This window comes from Squalius cephalus (assembly GCF_949319135.1).
Source record: "Squalius cephalus genome assembly, chromosome: 19".
NCBI classification, from domain to species: Eukaryota; Metazoa; Chordata; class Actinopteri; order Cypriniformes; family Leuciscidae; genus Squalius; species Squalius cephalus.
In genome coordinates, this window is record NC_137140.1 from 34,420,112 (window position 1) to 34,442,493 (window position 22,382).

Consider the following 22,382-nt stretch of genomic DNA (forward strand, 5'->3'; position numbering starts at 1 on the left):
ATAGAAAACATTTAAACTTTACAAAATAATTTTGATCCATCCAAAGTTGGTGACCAAAAGGGATAAAACAGAAGTGACTTTACCTGAGGTGAGATGCTGCTGCAGAGCAAACTCAGATTGATGACTGGTCTATGAGATTCTCTCTTCAGTAGTTCAATACAGTGATGCTGAACTGCAGCGCTCACAATCTTATCAGTGCCTTTAATAACTGTAGGTGGACCTTTACTGGAACTAGATTTAATTCCTCAACAATAGCTTAAACCAGTTTTTTCATGTGACATTGAGATATTTGTTATTTGAACTGATAGTTTCCTTGTGTACGCCTGCATTCAGAAAGACATTCTTTCACTCTGTGCTTGAATAGATGTGAATATAGATGGAATGATGACGGGCCAGTTTGATTGGTTTAGCAGTTTTTCCAAAAGCAAATGTACAAATATAGTACCTTAAAACACACAGTGAGTGACCCAAAAGTCACTGGAAAGATTCATGTTAATTTAATAATGGTAATTAATTATTAGTTTAAATAATGGTCTCATTAAAAGCTTTAGAGTTCATCCCTAAGACATCTGGAAGGATGCAGGCAGTGGTCAAGTAAGGCAAGGTTTGTTAGTTGCAAAATAGCAAGATCATAACAGAAATGCAAAAAAATGCATATGAAATGTATTTTGAAAGAAACTAACACCTCAAAGCTAAACCATAAAGTAAACTGCAATGCCTTTTAAAAGAGCTGGGAAACGGCATGCTCGTTTGCAGATCAGCATTAGACAAATGGGTGTTCAATATTTGGGTATCGACAGTGAAGGAAAAAGACAATGACAAACAGCAACAAATCCTAATCATGGAAACTAATTTACAAAGACCGCAGAGAATACATAAAAATAGGCCAAACAGACGAATGCTGGTACTTTCCTAAAGTGATAACATGTCATAATTGTCATGTATATATTTAATATGTTGTTTGAATTGACACAACATCATTCATAAGACATGCACGTCCCATGGTTGATCATTTCATTTAAAGTAAAGAATCAGCTCTGGCCTCTGGCCTTGGAAAGTTTAAGGAAGTGAACACTATATTCACAGGTTTACCGGAGAAGAAACTATTTGACTATTTAGGACTATTTGTTCCACGTTCTTCACCTGAACATTTCATTACAGACAGACAGACAGACAGACAGACAGACGGACGGATGGACGGATAGATGACCATATTTACAGGACTATGTTCTAACAAAAGACTGTACTCTTGTCCAAGGTAGTCGTCTCTCAGTGCTTCAAAAATACAGTAGTTGACTACAAATGTAGAAGGGTGCAGAACATGTGCTACAGTCAAAGTTCTCTCATCTACAGTACTGTAATGACAAATGTTCTTTGAGTCCCCTACCCTTTATTTTCCTCTACTCCCCTCCCCCTACTTTCTTCAGCTCGCTCTCACCTTTATTTAAATAGCACTTTATACAATACAGATTGTTTCAAAGCAGCTTTAAATGGATAAACAGGAAAATAATGATTGCAATAATGATGATGATGCAAACAAAGTTCAATTCTACTTCAATTCTAAAAACAAAATAGTTTCACTGTTCAGTGTCACTCCCACCGGTGTTAGGATGCATTTTTCAAATCACATAATCATCTGTGGCCGTATCTATGTCTGTCACTGGTGTGTTCTGTTTAGTTTGTTTTCATTGGACTTGTCTGCCTGTCGTGTCACGTGTCATCTTCACGTCATTATTAGTTCAGTTGTATCACCTGCGTCTAGTTAATTATCATCTGTTCCACCTGTGTTTCTGTCATTAATGTTCATCAATGTTAGTATTTAAGTTCCTTCAGTCAGTGAGTGTGAGTGTGAGTGTCAGTGTCTTCTCCAGTCTACACCACACTGTGACAATATCATTCTGATAAGTGTATCATCAGTTTTTCTATAATGTTTATGCATGGATACATTTATGTTGTTTGAGTTCACATTGTGAATGCTTGAGTTAATTATAATCTGTACTTTTGTCTTCTGAATGTGAACATGGTTAAACCATGGTGAAAAATTAGGGCTTTTTTGTGTGAATTTTTGCAGAAAACGTTGAGAAAATTGGAATGTGTTTGATAACAAGTAAAATGTGTTTATAGTTTTGAGAAATGTGTTGTCTTAAGAACTGAATTAATTGTTATAGTGAATGTATCAGTTATAGTTTGTTAGCAATCAGGAAAAAAAAACTGTAATATGTATTTTACGTTCTCCTTTGTCAAAATGGGAAGTTTAATGCATTATGTGAACAGCATTTACAGCAAATCCAGGTTAGTATGAAATTGTGCATACTAATATTTTTTTTAACAAGCTGAATAAATTAACATTAGTTAATGTATTATGAAGCATGAATTAATGAACAGGATGCATTTTAAATATTATTAAATAAATGTATTTATTTATTGCATTATGTATAAAGTTAAGAAGTTTTAATTAACACACAGTAAATATACTTGGCAGTGATATAAAGAACATTTCATCGTCTGAACAACAGTAAAGTATGAACATCTCATGAGAAGTACTGTGTATTTCCTTGTTCGTGTAGTCAAACCTGATAGTCAGGTTCCCTGTCATTTTTTCACATTTTAGAGGTTTTAGAAAATCAGCAGAATAGATTCCAGACGATAATTGATACTTATCAAGTCACCAAAGTGCAGTTGTCAGTGGATTTTTCCATTCACTTTTGCAAATGCAGTTGATCAGGTTTCCCCAAATCTACTTACAGTACATGACTGTCACCACTGCATTAACAATCTTTTTTATTTTACTTTGCATTATCACACAATAGCAAATATGATGATTGCAGTTTCTGCACATTTTTACAAATGGGCAAAATAATCATTTTAAAACCAATTATAAAGAATACAGTAGATAATGATTATGTGATTAAAAAAAAAAAACGGGTTGAAAATAATCATAAGATAATCTAACAATCAATAAAGACAATCAGACAGTCCTCTATGAATGTACAACATGAAACCTGAACATTATGAGCTGATCGTATCTATTGGCTCTCAGTGAAGCTCAAACCTCATGTACAAAAGAAACACACTGAAGAGGATGAATATTGATTATTCATTATTCCCTAAACAAACTCTGATTAGCATCTCATTGAATTGAAATGGAGACAACTCTGACCCAAATGTTCATCATAAGCTTTTGTGTGTCAGGGTAAATAATAAGCTATTGTACATCTGACCCATTTAAAACCTGCTATACTGAATATACTGGCTAAACTCCAACATGACACACCAGGCCAAAGAGTCTTTCACATGTTCAGCATGTTAACCCTTAGAGACCAACTGGAACACGATCAATACATTTTACAGGTTACACATAGAAGCCGTTAATACTTTATATTACTTTCTACTTTATCAAACTTATCTAATAGCTCAAATATGTATCTTAACACATTTGACAGGAATTTGCAATCTGAATCACACAATATGGCCTTTGACTAGTGACATACAGTATTACTGATTGTTTATGATCAAATGTAGAAGTATTTGATTTGTAATATTTTGTTGTCAAAGTCTAAACATGTTTAGTAATAGAAACACTTTCACACAACATTCAACAATATGATATTATTAAAAATAATAATAATATTAACTTTCAAACATATAAAATTAGTTTTATCGGAATGTTGCGTAAATGCAGCAGTGGGTCTTAGTGTTCAACAGTTATTAATGTTATTAATGTGCGCTCACACGAAAGGATCAATCGAGGACAGTGTCAGAGGACTGCCTGAATGTGAACTTGCTCTCTGTCCTACAAGCTCTTCAATTTCTCTTTCTCTTTACATTCTATGACTGAAAACTAGAACAACACAAGAACATTTTTTTTGCAAACTGACCACTGACTGAACCTCACCTCATTTTCTGCTCTAAAGAGAACAATTCAACAGTTCTGCAACATTCTTCAAAGAACTGAAAGTATAGCAAGACTCTTCTCATGTAATCATAGCATCACGATGGAAAATAAGTAAAACAACTGCAAAGATAGCAGTAAAAAGATAATGTTATTATCATTAATCTTTCTCATACTTTTACTTAACGAAAATCACAAAAGGAAAAAATAGACTTTGAAGCCAAACATCAAATGTATTTTTTTTTTTTTTACTTGTTTAGATATTACAGACCTTTTTCTCGCCTTATACAAAAATAAAAAAATTACAACACAATTTTTAGGAAAAGAAAGTCATATTAGTTAGTTGTCTACAAATTACAGTATCACAAATTTCCACAGAAAGCGAATGACCAAATTATGTTTTTGCATTATTTGAATAAACATGAATCTGATGGTCTTTGTTGTTGCAGCACATTCCCTCAAGTAATCCAGAATGAATGTAGGCTTACTATATAGAAATAAACATCAATTATTAAATAATAATTCCTTTATTAGGCCACAAGAAATATCATTAATTAAATAAAGAAACGTTTAGAAACCCACAACCAGTGTAGCATCAGTTCCACATTAATTAAAACTACTCTAGACAATATGCATGTAAAAAGTTGTGGTACTAAACTAAAAGTGTGTCAGGACACTCATCAGAGGAACAAGTATCAGCATCAGAGAACCACACAGACAAGAAGCCTCAGATACCTTCACTTGTTCTGGGACCCACTTATCTGTGAACAGGGGATATAATGAAATGCAGTGAAATGTAATGTATTCACAATATAAACCAACAGAAACCTTTATTTACAAATGATTAAAATAAATGAAATGTTCACCTGTGTTCCCTGCAGACAACACCAGAGGGCCCATGGATATGGAAGCACTGTCATGGAAGTCCAGAGACCTGCCCTCTCTCCGGTGGTGTCCAGAGGCACAGTAATAGAGAAAAGAGCAAAATCTGTGTGAATCCCTGTTAAATATCACTGAACAACAAGATAAAAGAGAGCACAATGTCTCCAGAAGAGGGCAGCCTTGAACATTAAGGGCCAGATTTACTAACAGATAGAGCCAGCACAAAACCTCTGCCTTGACATTTGTCATTTATTGTCATTTTGACGTTTCTTTAAGTGACGCTCTGGCCTCTGTAGTTGTACCTATGTCCCCTCCTACTTTGTATGTGCACGGCAGTATCTATTAAGTAAAAAGTATGAGCATGGCTCGGTACTGAAGCTCTGTGTCATCATGGTGTCAGAAGTCTGTCAAGAACAGATAAAAAGTTAAGAATGGTTCAATCACCCCAAGATCGCTGGGATCATCCTAGTTCTTCCCAAACATCACCTATACAGAACTCAGGAATGCTAAGCAGACTTTAATAACTGGGCAGTGCACTACTAGATGAGCCAGAGTTGTGAAGCCTCCTGGTAGGCTCTGCTTGTAGTCAAGGAAAGGTGTAGTAAAGACGCCTCATGGAAGTGATGTGCTGGTAACCTCTCCTTCCTAGTTACACCAGTTCATTGTTGTGATAGACTGTATCATTGACTAAGTTGCATATAATATGTGCTAATGTTTCTTTATTATTATTTGAATGTGCAAGTTTTATGCAAATTCCAGAGTTAAAGTAAACAGCAGTGTTTAATGTGTGCAATATCTGCATATGTATGTAAAGCGATTATGTCTGCATTCTTGTTTCATACTTTAGGAGGGAAGATGTAATGTATTGTCATTTTGACAATGTTTCTTTAAGTGATGCTCCAGCCTCTGTGGCTCTATGGCTCGGTATAAAAAAAAAATACTGTCAGGATTTACTAAAGACTTGCAGTGAAGAATTAGTGATGAAAGGATGTGGACACTGTTATTTTTGCTGCTGACTTTATTGCATATGCATTTGTAACACCCGTTTCACACATACTCCGTGTGCAGTGCGTATGCGGTGCAGGAGCAGCACACGCTAAAGTGCTTTCACATATGCTGCGTTTGCAGTGCGTAACTGATCCGGCTGTACCACAAACACATTGTATTTCAAATCCAGAAGTTATCAGCAAATTTTATTTTAAAAAAAAGTTTTTTGTCAGAATTGTGATTCTCTTTGTATACATACTCTTTAATAGACGTGTTAACGTTTAAACACAATTTAAACAAACTATTATTCAATGCATTACTTCTATATAATTATATATTAAGTTGCTCAAGCAAGTGGTAAAATATTTAACCATGCACTTATATTAAAATCGCATACATTTTATATTAAAACTTAAAATTTTTACTCAAGTTAATAAATTATTCTTTCTAGTGAATTCAATAGGTCATTTAATCTATAATAATATTTAAGGGGGGGGGGGGGGGGGGGGGGGCTTCAATTTGTGAATTAATTATGTTTTTAAATTGTCATTCTTTTCTATTAGTTTAGAAAGATCAGTTAATGTTTAACTGAAGTACCCCCCCCCCCCCCTACTTTCTCTAAAGGTTAGCTTTCAGGTTAGTTCAGCTACCTACATTTTTAATAACGCTGGTGACAAAAATCACAAAATAATGCTGAATGTGCTGAAATGTGATTTTGACTTACCGCACCGGAGACCTGAGTGCCATTCTGGGATCTGTGTCTCCAAGATGGCACAAGCTGTCTCATAGGCCTCAACAGCTGAACATAGCATGCCATTTGCACGTGTGTAGAGACACAGATCATACACACAAGAGTAGAAGTAAGATGCCGGGTCAACATGAAGATGGCAGTTCTGGAAGGGGCCAGTGGTGTTGGTGATAATACTACAGAGATCAGAATACCTCTGCCTGTGTGGACACTCATCAACATTACAGGTCTGGTCTCTGGCACCACAGCTGAAGAATACAAGGAAACTTCAGGTCAATTATATGCTTATACTATTTCATCAGAGAGATTCTAATTTGAACACTGAGTGCTCAACACAATACTAACAGTAAAATAGTAAAATTGACCAATAGCATGAAATCTATTTAAAAAAAAATAAAAAATAAAAAAAAAATAGCATGAAATCAATATTTGGAAGCCGTTCTCTCTATCTCTTTTTTTGATTTCTCCCACTTGGGGTTGGCAGAGCGGAGTCATCCACAGAGTTATTCGGCACAGCTTTTACACCGGATACATAATCCTTTAAAAGCCCTTAACTGATGTAACCCTGAGCAGCACTGAGAGTGCAGTTGTCACAGTGTCTGGTTTGTGTTTCCCCGGGTGTCCACTAGAGGTCTCTTTCCCTTCCTGTCACCATTCACTCTGGAACCGCAATTCCCATAATCCTTTGTCTGTTCTCATCACTCATCATTGCACGCAGCTGTTTCCCATTACATTGTTTAGTTTCTGTGTATAAATACCCTGTCTGTTTTAGTCCTTGTCATGGAGTCATTGTTAATCGTCACTACACTTCTGGTCTGCGTTCTTGCCTGTTTCTTGTTTTGTTTATTTGTATTAGTATTTATTTTGGATTGCTATCATGGATTTTGAACCTTGCCTGGATGACTACGAGATGGATTACACTTTATTAAACAACTACTGCCATACTGCATTTGGATCTACGTACTTTCCTGTGTGTCCCCGTGACAGAATGACTCCGTCACCATATAGATCCAGCGGTATGAGTTTTCGTGATTTTTCCTCAATCACAAAGAGGGAGAGGAAACAGTGGAATGGGAATCATCAAGCTGAAGAGGAGGAGCCACGCATGACGTTAAATGAGTGTTATGCTTTGTGTGCTCATATCAGGGAGGAGAGTGCTGCGCTCCCAGTTAATTCCGGGGAGAGAACAGCACCCAGTCGCTCGCGGACAAGGAAGAGGAAGACTTCCCGTCTCCCTAATGGCCCGGAGGCTGTCCCCTCCGAGCAGCCCGCTGTCGTTCCGGAGGCCGTTCCCTCCGAGCAGCCCGCTGTCGTCCCAGAGGCCTATCCCTCCGAGCAGCCCGCTGTCGTCCCAGAGGCCGTTCCCTCCGAGCAGCCCGCTGTCGTCCCAGAGGCCGTTCTCTCCGAGCAGCCCGCTGTCGTCCCAGAGGCCGTTCCCTCCGAGCAGCCCGCTGTCGTCCCGGATGCCGTCCCCTCCGAGCAGCCCGCTGTCATCCCTGAGATCGTCTCGGAGCCGCCCACCATCAGTCCTGCCACGGCCAAGAGAGTGGTCTTCCTTTTTTATGCAGTGGCGGTACTGCAGCCGTGGAGGAAGCACAGGACGTCTGCCGATCCAGAGACTGTTCCTGAGCCTGTGTCTTCGGACAAGATGGCCGCCGCCGAGCCTGTTCACGTCACGCCTGCCGAGCCTGTGTCTTCGGACAAGATGGCCACCACCGAGCCTGTTCACGTCACGCCTGCCGAGCCTGGGTCTTCGGACAAGATGGCCGCCGCCGAGCCTGTTCACGTCACGCCTGCCGAGCCTGTGTCTTCGGACAAGATGGCCGCCACCGAGCCTGTTCACGTCACGCCTGCCGAGCCTGGGTCTTCGGACAAGATGGCCGCCGCCGAGCCTGTTCACGTCATGCCTGCCGAGCCTGTGTCTTCGGACAAGATGGCCGCCACCGAGCCTGTTCACGTCACGCCTGCCGAGCCTGTGTCTTCGGACAAGATGGCCACCACCGAGCCTGTTCACGTCACGCCTGCCGAGCCTGGGTCTTCGGACAAGATGGCCGCCGCCGAGAGTGTTCACGTCACGTCTGCCGAGCCTGTGTCTTCCGACAAGATGGCCGCCGCCGAGCCTGTTCACGTCACGCCTGCCGAGCCTGTGTGTTCGGACAAGATGGCTGCCGCCAAGCCTGTTCACGCCACGTCTGCCGAGCCTGTGTCTTTGGAGAGGATGACCGCCGCCGAACCTGTGTCTTCAGACAAGATGGCCGCCTCCGAGCCGGTGGTGTCTGTTCCGGAGCCGGTGGTGTCTGTTCCGGAGCCGGTGGTGTCTGCTCCTGAGCCGGTGGTGTCTGCTCCTGAGCCGGTGGTGTCTGCTCCTGAGCCGGTGGTGTCTGCTCCAGTTCCTGAGCCGGTGGTGTCTGTTCCAGTTCCTGAGCCGGTGGTGTCTGTTCCAGTTCCTGAGCCGGTGGTGTCTGTTCCAGTTCCTGAGCCGGTGTCTGTTCCTGTTCCTGAGCCGGTGTCTGTTCCTGTGCCATGGCCGCCTGAAGGGTCGTCTCCTCCCTGGCCGCCCGAGGGGTCGTCTCCGCCGCGGCCGCCCGAAGGGTCGTATCCGCCCTGGCCGCCCGATGGACTGTCTGAGCCGCCCTGGCTGTCTGGTGAACTGTCTGCTCCGCCCGATGGGTCGTCTGTTTCGCCCTGGCCACCCGACGGACAATCTGCTTCGCTCTGGCCATCGGCTAAACCGTCACCCCCTGTTTCCGTTCCCCTCCATGGTCCTGGCTCTCCATCCCTCCCCCTGATCCTCCACCGGTTCACCTCCCTCCTGGACTTTTGTTGTTTTTTTTTGTTTCGTGTCGTGGAGCGTCTGGTAGCCGCTCCGTAGAGGGGGGGTTATGTCACAGTGTCTGGTTTGTGTTTCCCCGGGTGTCCACTAGAGGTCTCTTTCCCTTCCTGTCACCATTCACTCTGGAACCGCAATTCCCATAATCCTTTGTCTGTTCTCATCACTCATTGCACGCAGCTGTTTCCCATTACATTGTTTAGTTTCTGTGTATAAATACCCTGTCTGTTTTAGTCCTTGTCACGGAGTCATTGTTAATCGTCAGTACACTTCTGGTCTGCGTTCTTGCCTGTTTCTTGTTTTGTTTATTTGTATTAGTATTTGTATTTTGGATTGCTATCATGGATTTTGAACCTTGCCTGGATGACTACGAGATGGATTACACTTTATTAAACAACTACTGCCATACTGCATTTGGATCTACGTACTTTCCTGTGTGTCCCCGTGACAGCAGGAGCTTGTGCAACCTTAGTGGTTGGGACACTCACACTTTCTCTATTGGTAATCTAGTGCATCCAATTATTTGGATTTTGGGTAAAACCAGAGCACCTGAAGAAAACCCATCCTGACACAAGGAGAACATGCAAACCATATACAGTACAAAAAGGCCTCTTGGCTCAGCCAGGACATGATCCGGTCAAAAATAAACCAATGCAATGGCAATTTGTAAATGCAAATATGTTAAATTAATGCAGAGTTTAATTCTGTCAGCAGCAAATAATTCCAACACTCCATTTCACTCCGATTCAATGGAGGCTTTAATAGCAAATGATTTACATTGCTTTACATTTACATTAACCATTTTCCCTGTCCACCACTCTATCAAAACAAACCTGAGACACATTTTTGGATCACAACCAAGCAGGTAAAAATGACTGTCCTAAAGTCTTGCGGTTCTTACCCTGGAATGCTGGTGTCTGATTTCCAGCTGTGGCCAAAGGAAATGTCATCAGAAGCGAGTGTCACAGGTCGGGGTGGGGCGCCAGCGGGCCGCCCACCCCTCCGCTTGCGTGCCGCCCCTGAGGAGCTGACCGTGGACACGAAGGAGACGGACACAGAATTAAAAATAAATGTTCTTTATTAAATAAATAAGTTTCTTAAAAGTCTCTTCAGCATTCTCTTCTTTTGGAGAGCAGGCTCTTCACTGGACTCAGAGAGTGGAGGAAACGTATAACTCACAGCATTAGCAGGCTCTTCACTAGCCCCAGACAGAGAGTGGAGAATACGTATAACTCACAGCATTAGCAGGCTCTTCACTAGCATTAGCAGGCCCTTCCAGCATTAGCAGGCTCTTCCAGCATTAACAGGCTCTTCCAGCATTAGCAGGCTCTTCACTAGCCTCAGGCAGAGAGTGGAGAATACGTATAACTCACAGCATTAGCAGGCTCTTCACTAGCATTAGCAGGCCCTTCCAGCATTAGCAGGCTCTTCATTGGACTCAGGCAGAGAGTGGAGGATACGTGTAACTCACAGCATTAGCAGGTGCTTCACTAGCCTCAGACAGAGAGGGGAGAATACGTATAACTCACAGCATTAACAGGCTCTTCACTAGCATTAGCAGGCCCTTCCAGCATTAGCCGGCTCTTCCAGCATTAGTAGGCTCTTCACTAGCCTCAGGCAGAGAGTGGAGGATACATGTAACTCACAGCATTAGCAGGCTCTTCACTAGCATTAGCAGGCCCTTCCAGCATTAGCAGGCTCTTTCAGCATTAGCAGGCTCTTCCAGCATTAGCAGGTTCTTCATTGAACTCAGGCAGAGAGAGGAATGGATACGGGTAACTCACAGCATTAACAGGTTCTTCAAGCGTTAGCAGGTTCTTCGCTGGACCCAGGCAGAGAGTGGAGGATACGTGTAACTCACAGCATTAGCCGGTTCTTCACTGGACTTAGAGCAGAGAGAGGAATGGATACGTGTAACTCACAGCATTAGCAGGTTCTTCACTGGACTTAGAGCAGAGAGAGGAATGGATACGTGTAACTCACAGCATTAGCCGGTTCTTCACTGGACTCAGGCAGAGAGAGGAATGGATACGTGTAACTCACAGCATTAGCAGGTTCTTCACTGGACTTAGAGCAAAGAGAGGAATGGATACGTGTAACTCACAACATTAGCCGGTTCTTCACTGGACCCAGGCAGAGAGAGGAATGGACAGCTGTGACTGCGAGTGAACAGCAGAAGCACAATTCCCACACTCGTGTATTCACCACACACTACAAGGTTTCACTCGTGCTCATTTCCATAATAAAACTGCAATTCAACAGACTCGTGGTGCAAACAAAAGCTTACACCCGCAATCCAGCCGAAGTTTTCTCTGTCTCTCTCTTGCTCTCTCTCTCGCGGCCTCCCTCCGCATCAGCGGCCGCGGCCGCTCACGTGCTGAGTGCCTCACATCTCCTCATGCCCTCCTCTCGGGGGAGAACCACCCAACTGTCTCTTCACTTTCCTTTTTATGTGCTTCATTTGCCTACACAGCCTCATCACAGATCCCAGCGTAATCCCCCGCACCTGATGTTGATCTGTCATTAACCGCTGTTGCTATGGTGACAGATGCAGCTGATACCGGCCCGGTGTTACAGTGGCACAGTCCCGGGTGGAATACAACTTCAACGGGACTTAGTTCCGCTTCAACTTTGTCACCTCGTGACACGAGTTCTCCACTGGGCAGCACTTTGTCATCCACAGGATTACCATTGAAATTTCCACACATTCCACATAGAGATCCATAGAATCTTTCACCCACTCTGCCTAGAAGGCTGCTATGTCCATCAAAATGGACAATGAATTCATTGAATGCATTTACTGTAGAATTACAAATCCCTGATCCTCATGTACCTCTACAAGATCATTGATTTGATAAGCCGGTGTGTCAATAGCATTTCCATCAACCTGGAGGAGAATCAGAAAATTTAAACATAAGATAAGAGAAATAAAGTGATATATGTATTTATATTGGCATCAGTTAAAGTGTAACTTACTTTAACTCTCCTGTTCTGCCCAATACTGATGTGCATATGTTGTTCATGCTGAGACAACCAAACATCCACTGCAGACACAAATGACACCACCATGTTCCCCCGGTGCCTGTTGGTGGCCACCACACGGAACTGCAGATCACTGTCCGTAACATTACCACAGGTCTGGGCAATCTCATACGAACACGTGCCCTGGTAAGATTAACACAATACACTTACCTCCGGTTTCACAGACAAAGCTTAAGCCTAGTCCCAGACTAAATGCATGTTTGAGCTGTTTTAACTGAAAGCAACTTGCACTGATATATCAGTGTCATTGTTTTGTCTCAAGATACACACACTAATGTTTTTTTTTCTAAGGTCAAGTCAAGTCAAGTCAAGTTTATTTATATAGCACTTTTCACAATACAGATTGTATCAAAGCAGCTTCAGAGTATTAAATTAAAATAATACATCAATAGGCATGTTAATGAAAGCTACTTAAATGTCCTGATTAAACGAAAGCCTAATTGCTTAACCCCCTGAGGTCGGCCATCGCGCCGGCGCGATAGGCTCGTTTTTTTCCTTATCAGTGAAAAAAAAAAAAAAAAAAAATTACTTTTTATCTTATATGCTTGTGTTGTACATCAATCGATCCTGTTAAGTGTGTATTATTTTTGTGTATACTCACAATAAAAACAAAGTGTTGTGCTTTTCGCCAAATAAAGAAAAATAAACATGATGCGAGTTCTGCTTTCTCTTTCTGAGCGAATACTCAGTCAAACAGGCATACAGACACACAGGCATGAAGCTTGAATTCTCCTCTTTTAAATGAAGTAATTTTTATAAAAAACAAATATTCTCAGCTTGTGAAATCTGTATTAAAAGAGAGCGATTCCAGTCGAGCTAATTAGAGCTCATTCCGATGTAATGTGACCCCGCCCACGGAGAGCGCGCGCTATTCAAACGCAAATGTCTGAGGCAATCCACGCAAACTGTGAACGCCCCCATATCAGCTCGAGAAAACACATCAGATCATTGTACTTGTTTACACAGTCTCGCAGCGCTGTGAGGAATAATACTATAATGGAAAATTTACCTCAGAAGTACGAGGAGCAACAGATCCGAGGCTATGGAATAATGTAGTAAGTTTTTTTTTCATTCTCAAGTGCGGCGCGTTTCTGTGCATGAATGAATGAATGAACGGCAGAGATGCCGCTGTTTACCACAACTGGCAAAAGACGGTTTAAATTTGAATCGTTTCTGTCTGTGAATGTTTCGCTTTTAGCAAACTGTTTTGCTATAGGCTACTGAGTAAAAATCGAGTGAAATATGTTGAAATAAAATGTATTTGTATAAGCAACGTATTAAACTGCAAATTAACATTTATATTTCTTATAATAAAAAACGAAAGTTACTATGTTACAGACATATGAAAGACAACATTTCATTGATTAGTTTTGGATAGATTATACATTTTTACTGTAAAATATCTGCCACCTCAAATAAGCTTTTGTTTGCCAATTTTTGCTCATTTGTTAAATATAGTATGTTTTGTCAAAAATAATCAAATAATAAGTTATAGTGTTTATTCCAATGTAGCCTAGGCTATATTCAAGTAATGAATCCTTAACTTTGAAATATGTATGATAAAATGTATACTTTAGTTTTTACAAAGAAAGATTACACTTGAATTGTTGTTGTAATTGTAACCTTTTTAATAAAAATATATGTATTTACAAGGTAGATGTAAACAAACTATTAAAAGGTAAATGTAAGCCTTTTCTTTAAATATTTTTTATTGTGTTTTATTAGTGACAAATTTGGGGAGAGGATAAATATTCCAAAACTGAAAATACAGTATGAGAATTAACTGCACAATTACAAGACATGTTTTCCTTGGATATTATAGGCCAATTTGCAAGCACAATTTGTGAAAAAAAAAAAAAATTTGAGATGCTTCCAACTGATGCTCTTGCATTCTTTCTTGTGGCCTGAATGAATGGCTCATTAAGTATGCAAGTATGCATTGTCTCCTCAGGTGTGAACCACTAAATATGCATGATGGTGTTGGATCGTTGACGCCCACTCCGCATATTGCCTTTCCAATCAGAAAGTGTCTTGCAAAATTTAAATCAATGTATTGTTTTATGTGACTGATCAGACAGAATGATTTTCACATCATTTTGAAGAAAAAACACTAGGCGACAACATCCATTAGTCAAAAGTCTTATTGACACATATTTAGTATGTGTTTTGTGGCCTTATTTCAGAAACTTTCATTTTTAGTTTTTTCAATAACCATGCATAAACATTATTCTCTCAAAAATACAAATATGTACATACATGTTGATCACATATTATGGTAGCCCTGTTTGTGCTAAATAGAGTGTAATTACACCTTGGCCATTAATATGTTTATAAGCAACTGAAAAAAGCACAAATGTCAGGGCATGTCAGAACATCTCCAGGACCCCAAAAACACCTTAGACCCCAGAGGGTTAATATGCCGAAGCATATTAAACAGGAATAAAGCGAGTATTTGCACTTTTAATGGGTTTCAATGGGGACATTTTTGTTAACATTAACACAGGCAAAGTGATAAACAAAAAAACTGAAAAGGACAAAAATGTCCATAAGAATGCACAAAAGAAGTGTGCACCAGCCTTTGCATTTTTGATTTCTTAGTTAGAGAAGGATCTCTTAGAGAAGGGTGTCGGAAACGCGAATAGAAGAATTCGGTTTATTTTCCACATTTTCTTTTATTATGTTAGAGGTTGTGGGAAATAGTTTTTTGTTTTACCTGAAGCGAGCAAGCCACCCTCTCCACCTGCCTGCTTCAGGTTGGTGGAGAGTTCCTGCCTCAAGTGGAGGAGTTCAAGTATCTTGGGGTCTTGTTCACGAGTGAGGGAAGGATGGAATGGGAGATTGACAGATCTCCACAACCACAAGGACCATATTCATAAAAATGGTATCAAATGAAAGCCAACACTCATGGGATGTCTGCTGAAGTGTCAGAATGAACATTTATTGTATGGTGTAAGAGACAACAGAACTAGAACATGAAAAAAACAATCTCCGCCTAAGGAGAACCAGTTTTCAAAGTGAATATCAGCTTGGAAACATAACCTAGTATCCCAAAACCTCTATCAATCAGTGCCCATATCTATGGGAATGAGTCAAGCCAAGTTTAAAGCTTGTAGGGAGAGACAGTGCAATGCTGCACAAGTTATAATACTTTAATGTCAAGGTGGAAATTTAGAACTGTAGATGATGGTCTATGGTGCTATTTGACTTAATTAGTGTACCAGGTTGTAACACAAATTATATTTAATTCACATATCACTATAGTTATTAATTCCATCCTAACAAAACTGCTCTCTCACTTCTTTAGGGTTAGGGGTTAGTAACTAGTTAGTAGTAATAACTATGTAATAGTCGTATGGCAATGTTCATATGACCTGTTTCTGGCAACATTTGATGGTAGAATGGTAGAATCTTGAGGTAAATGTTTGTGTAGACAAATAGATCAAGTTAACCTGTTGTGTGATTGTGTGATTCACTCCTTTATAAAGTTTTGTTCAGACTGTACTGTTGACACCTGCTGTGATCATCTTCTCTGGATCTGCTGCCTCAGTCTGCTGCCAAATCACACAACAGTGCCCCTTGTGGTGTGATACTCTTGTGGTATTTATTGATTATTATTTTTTAATGATCATGCTTGCACATAAGTTGGATTATATTGCACATTTGCCCAAAATTACAATAGGTAACATGGAAGAAAATGGAAGCACTTTGGGAAAAAAATCCGCTTTTACCACTTTTAAGAATATAGTGTTAAAATGGACAAAAAAAAAACATTTTCTAAGCTGACAACCTGGCTAGAACACATGTTGAGGGGTTAAATATTAATACTGGATAGGTTGTATACTTGTACCAAAAAGTGTCCAACAAAGTTTTAATATCAGTTTTGGCCCCCTGACTATTATCCGCAGGGTGGCTGGGCGATCCCTTAGAGATAGGGTGAGGAGCTCAGTCACTCAGGAGGAGCTCATAGTAGAGCCGCTGCTCCTCCACATCGAGATGGGCCAGCTGAGGTGGCCCGGGCATCTGTTCCTGATGCCTCCTCGACGCCTTCCCGGGAAGCTGGAGGGACTATGTCTCCCGGCTGCCCTGGGAACGCCTCTGTATTCCCCTGGAAGCGCTGGAGGAAGTGTCTAGGGAGAGGGAAGTCTGGGCGTCTCTGCTTAGACTGACCGGAATTGGCCGATTTTCATGTGATCGGCCAAGATTTTATGATTTTATGCCGGTCAAATGCACTCGGGCATCGCATTATTGACATCGCTTAAAATCAGCATCACACGTGCACACGGAACGCAAATCGCAAACGTCAGCAGCGCGTATTTTTTCCGGCGTGCATGTTAATCAATGAGATTCACACCGGGAGCAGGAGCAGCGCGTGAGCGTCAAGCAGGAGCGTTGCGGGAGCAGTAGTGAAGCGGGGGTTTCGGCGCCAAGTCTATTTTTGCAGTGCTGCTCACGCTCAATTAAAGTGAAGCACACTTTTGATGGACAATGTTTTAAATGATTTTAAATGAATAAAAATTATTTCACACAAAAAGTGCTCAAAATGCACAGAATAAGCATGTCTAGTGTGTTTTAACAAGAACTGGAGTATGTCAGAAAAGAAAACGAAGATTTGTAGAAGAATTACCCATTTAAACTTGTTTTCATTAGTAAGTTTTGGTTGCAAGTATGGTTATGATTATAACAAATAAATAAAGTAAACTAGCCAGAAAATATAGAAATATCTTTATACTGCAAGGATATATATATTATATATGTACAGTCTATATATATATATATATATATATATATAGAGAGAGAGAGAGAGAGAGAGAGAGAGAGAGAGAGAGACTGTATATATATAATTGTATTGCCATTACCCGGTTTCCCTGTTTTCATACAGAACTTTAGTTTGCTAACTAAGTTTTTTTTTTTGTTGTTGAATATTGGATATGAAAAGAAGGAAATGGTTCTTCCATAACACTGCACTTTAGATGTGTGTGAATTTCCCACACCTGGGGTATAGTATAGTTCTATTTTATAGCGATTAACTGTTCAAAAAATGTTCTTCTATGCTAAATGTAAAATGTTCTATTAAAGAAAAGATAGAAAATAAATATGTGTGTGTGTGTGCTGTAAAGTGGTTAGAAAAAATGAAATCGGAATCGGCTAAAATCGGTATCGGCAGGTCAAACTCAACGAAAAATCGGAAATTGGAATCGGCCTAGAAAATTGTAATTGGTGCATCTCTATGTACAATTCTGTGACTATCTTTTTTTTCTGTTTTGCGCCAAGTTTCTATCAAAAGCTGATTTACTCTATTTTGATCGCTACCGTAGACATCAGTGTTTATATTAGAACTTTAAACTTTTATCCCAGAACTTCTATGATAATTTGAACTATTGTATCACAGAAATAATGAAACTATTATGAGGTTAAAAAGCCCTTTTGTGAAGCCATTTCATGAGAACTCTCTCTGGGTCTGCGGCACAGATTTGAATGTTGCGATATGATTTTGTCAAAGGTTTAATAGACAGACAATTTGGAAGAAGATTGCGTGTTTGTTTGATGGAGATCACAGTATTTTAAAGATGAATCGTGCAGTTCTACTGTCTTATCTCTCTCTCAGCAGAGGGCGAGGGCTTTTCAGTGCATTCAGTCTCACGTTGCTTACAAGTGTGCACAGTGCTCGAAAAGTGGGGCGGTACTCACCGTTACGCAGTACCAGCACTTCTACATTTTACTCTTAAGCGTACCTGAACTTTTTCTTGCGTACTGCTACTTCTTGTATTTAGCCGGTATTCTACCTCTGACAGAAAAAGCGTCAGTGTCACGCCCGTTTCACATATAGGTTACTCCGTTTGCAGAGCGTATTTTTTCGCACCCATGTTAACAGGTCACGCCCGTTTCACACATACTCCGTTTGTAATAGGCAGTAATAGGTGGTAATAGGCATTCTGGTTGACTACCTACTGTAGGCTACTAATACAACGAGTATTCAGCCCAGTTAAAGGTTGTATCAGTGATTTCAGGCCCAAACATAAATGATCACATTCATCTAATCTTTCCTAACGATCCGCTAGCTGCCCGCCCCATAAGCAGGCCGTCAAAAAAACTCGTAGGCAGCCTAGGCTCTGAGATCTGCACACAAAAACAATTGGTGGGTAACCCAACCGACAGGGGTGGGTGTTGTTGTGAGGTTTTGCGCTCATGCACGGCTGCACGCGAAAACCTCACAACTCCCACCCCTGTCGGTGATTGGTTGGAACACTATTTATTTTGGTTGAGTGGTTGGTGAAACCAACTGTTTTTGTGTGCAGATCTCAGAGCCTATAGGCTGCCTACAGAGACGCGTTTTTTTGACGGCCTGCTTATGGGGTGGGCAGCTAGTGGATCGTTAGGAAAGATTAGATGAATGTGATCATTTAAGTTTGGTCCTTCCTTTAGGAACTGTTCCACAAATATTCTTTGCGGGTTTTGAATTTTTATTTTGTATTCAGCTGCATAAGTCACAGTAGGGTGAGTTTGAAGGGAAAGAGAACTAATTTAATTTGAATCAATATCGATAAAAAAAAAAAAAAAAAAATCTTGTAAACAAAAAAACTGCGATAGTTAGGTGAATCGATTTTTTTTTTCTCCCAGCCCTACTAAAAAATTTCCTCAGAACGTATTGTGTGGAAACCGAGAAAGATTTGGTGGACGGCCTGCCTCTCTTAATGTTTGAAGTGTGTGAGACTGTACAAGAGTCGGCAGGTTTTAGTTCTTTAGTTTTAGTAAAAGTTTTTACAAGTTTTTATATCAATAGGAAAACTTTTGCCATATTAATTATTTCTACTACTTTTATTTCTATGTTTATTAAACAGGATGAATTGAAGATTAAATGAAGTGAAAGAATTATTGTACTTGTTGTTTGTCCATTGGTTATTTCACCTGTTAAATACACAATATAATCATAATTATATATTATTGTGATAATATTAAGTCATTTTATATGACAGATTATAAAACACTCACCATTAATCAGCAGCAGCAGTGACACACACAGTGAGATCAGAAACCTCATTGTGACGAATGGCACCTGCACACAAACACACACACACACACATATAAAACATACACACACATGAAATATGTTTCTTATATCTTGTTATATTTTATTATTTATTTGTTGTGCACTTTTGTAAAACAACCATAACATTCACAGATACTTAAAGGCTAATTTTACAAAATATAGAAAACATTCAAACTTTACAAAATAATTTAGATCCATTCAAAGTTGGTGACCAAATGGGATAAAACAGAAGTGACTTTACCTGAGGTGAGATGCTGCTGCAGAGCAAACTCAGATTGATGACTGGTCTATGAGATGCTCTCTTCAGTAGTTCAACACAGTGATGCTGAACTGCAGCGCTCACAATCTTATCAGTGCCTTTAATAACTGTTGGTGGACCTTTACTGGAACTAGATGTAATTCCTCAACAATAGCTTAAACCAGTTTTTTCATGTGACATTGAGATATTTGTTATTTGAACTGACAGTGTCCGTGTGTACACCTGCATTCAGACAAACATCTCTGTGCTCGAATAGATGTGAATCTAGATGGAATGATGACGGGCCAGTTTGATTTGTTTAACAGATTTTCCAAAAGCAAATGTACAAATATAGTACCTTAAAACACACAGTGAGTGATCCAAAGATCACTGGAAAGATTCATGTTAATTTAATGATGGTAATTAATTATTAGTTTAAATAATGATCACATTAAAAGCTTTAGAGTTCATCCCTAAGACATCTGGAAGGATGCAGGCAGTGGTCAAGTAAGGCAAGGTATGTAAGTTGTGCAAACTAACAAGATCATAACAGAAATGCAAAAAATACATATCAAATGTTTTTTTGAAAGCAACTAACACTCTCGACAGTGAAGGAAAAAGACAATGACAAACAGCAACAAATCCTAATCATGGAAACTAATTTACAAAGACCGCAGAGAATACATAAAATTAGGCCAAACAGACAAATGCTGGTACTTTCCTATGGTGAGAACATGTCATCATTGTCAAATATGTTCAGTCGTGCTCAGAATTAATCATACCCCTGGTAAATATGATCATAAATGGATTTTTCAAAACTTTTGATCTTTCATTAAAAAAATGGGCACAAATCTAACCTTTCATTTAAGTAAAAGAATTGAAAGTGGGGGGGGGAAATCACATTATGAAATAAATGTTTTTCTCCAAAACACATTGGCCACAATTATTGGTACCCTTTTATTAAATAAATATCTTGTTGCAACCTCCTTTTGCCAAGAGAACTGCTCTGAGTCTTCTCCTATAATGCCTGATGAGTTTGGAGAACACCTGACAAGTGTCACGGTTCATGAATTCACTGTTTTCTTCGTGTCTCGTGCATTTGTTGTTCTGTGTGTGTGGGTGTGTGTGAGTGGGCGTGGCTGCTCATTTCAGCTGATCAGCGCGCCAGCTGATCTCATTCCCCTCACCAGCTGCTGCCAATTCATTCATCTATATAGACTCATCGCACTCTCCTTTCTTTGTCAGATCGTTGTTTTGGTGTCTTCAGTGTGTGTCGTCGTGTGCCATTCCAGTCCTGTTCCTGTTCCTGATCTTGTTCCTGTTCGGTGTTCTCGTGGTGTTCGTCGCGTTGGATGTTCACTTCACTGAATTCACCGTCACCTGTCTTCACCATCACGCTGACCATCAAGTCCCTGCGCCACCAGCCCACCCGTGAATTTTGCCTTGTGTCTTCTGACCCTCAATAAAAGAGTACTTGCATTTGCTTCCGCTTCATGAATTATGACAACAAGAGATCAGCGATCATTCCTTCATACAGAATCTCTCCAGATCCTTCAGATTCCCAGATCCATGTTGGTGCTTCTTCTCTTCAGTTCACTCCAATCATCAGGTCAGGGGACTGGGACGGTCATGGCAGAAGCTTCATTTCGTGCGCTGCAACAAATTTTTGTGTTGATTTTGATGTTTTTTTTTGGATCATTGTCCTGATGGAAGATCCAAACACGGCCCATTATAAGATTTCTAGCAGAAGGCGTCAAGTTTTGATTTTTTTATCTGTTGATATTTGATAGAATCCATAATACCATGTATCTGAACAAGAAGTCCAGGACCTCCAGCAGAAAAATATGCCCACAACATTAAAGATCCAACGGTATATTAAATTGTACACATGTACTTTTTATCCTTGTGTGCACCAAACCCATCTACGTGTTTGCTGCCAAAAAGCCCCTTTTTTTGTTTCATCTGACCACAGATCCCAGTCCTGTTTGAAATTCCAGTCGTGTCTGACAGCTGAATATGCTGGAGTTTGTTTTTGGATGAGCGAGGAGCATTTTTCTTGAAACCCTCCCAAACAACATGTGGGGATGTAGGAGTTGTTTGATTTTTTTTTGTATAGGCTTTCTGACCCTAAGACTCAACTAATCTCTGCAATTCTCCATCTGTGATCCTTGAAGAGTCTTTGGCCACTCAAACTTTCCTCCTCACCGTCCATTAATACAATATAGACACACGTCCTCTTCCTGGCAGATTCGTAACATCTTTAGTTGATTATAACTTCTTAATTATTGCCCTGATGGTCAAAATGGGGATTTTCAATTCTTTAGCTATTTTCTTACAGCCACTTTCTATTTTGTGATGCTCAACAATCTTTTGCTGCGCATCAGAACTATATTCATTGGTTTTACTCATTGTGATGGATGATTCAGGGAATTTGGCCTTTGTGTTTCCTTATATTTAAACTCCTGTGAAACAAGAAGTTATAGCTGGACAATATCATGTTCCTAGTCACCCTGGTGTGCTAAAAAAAAAGGTAAATATTAATGGGAATATACTTCAGAGATATTTTATTCTTAAAAAATTCTACCAATAATTGTGGCCAATGTGTTTTGGAGAAAAACATTTATTTCATAATGTGATTTCCTCCCTACTTTCAATTCTTTTACTTCAATGAAAGGTTAGATTTTTGCCAATTTTTTGAATGAAAGATCAAAAGGA

General features: G+C 40.1%; 1 protein-coding gene and 1 long non-coding RNA gene across 2 annotated transcripts in view; both read right to left on the reverse strand.

Moving 5' to 3' along the window:
• LOC307146823 (alpha-tectorin-like) overlaps positions 1-22,382 on the reverse strand; it is an 84,953-nt gene that overhangs the window by 54,809 nt on the left and 7,762 nt on the right. The window lies entirely within an intron of this gene.
• On the reverse strand, positions 19,264-19,749 carry LOC307146855. The gene is made up of 3 exons (XR_013819174.1): positions 19,671-19,749; positions 19,372-19,435; positions 19,264-19,287 (listed from the first exon to the last, which is right to left on the reverse strand). It is a non-coding gene; the product is annotated as an uncharacterized lncRNA (long non-coding RNA).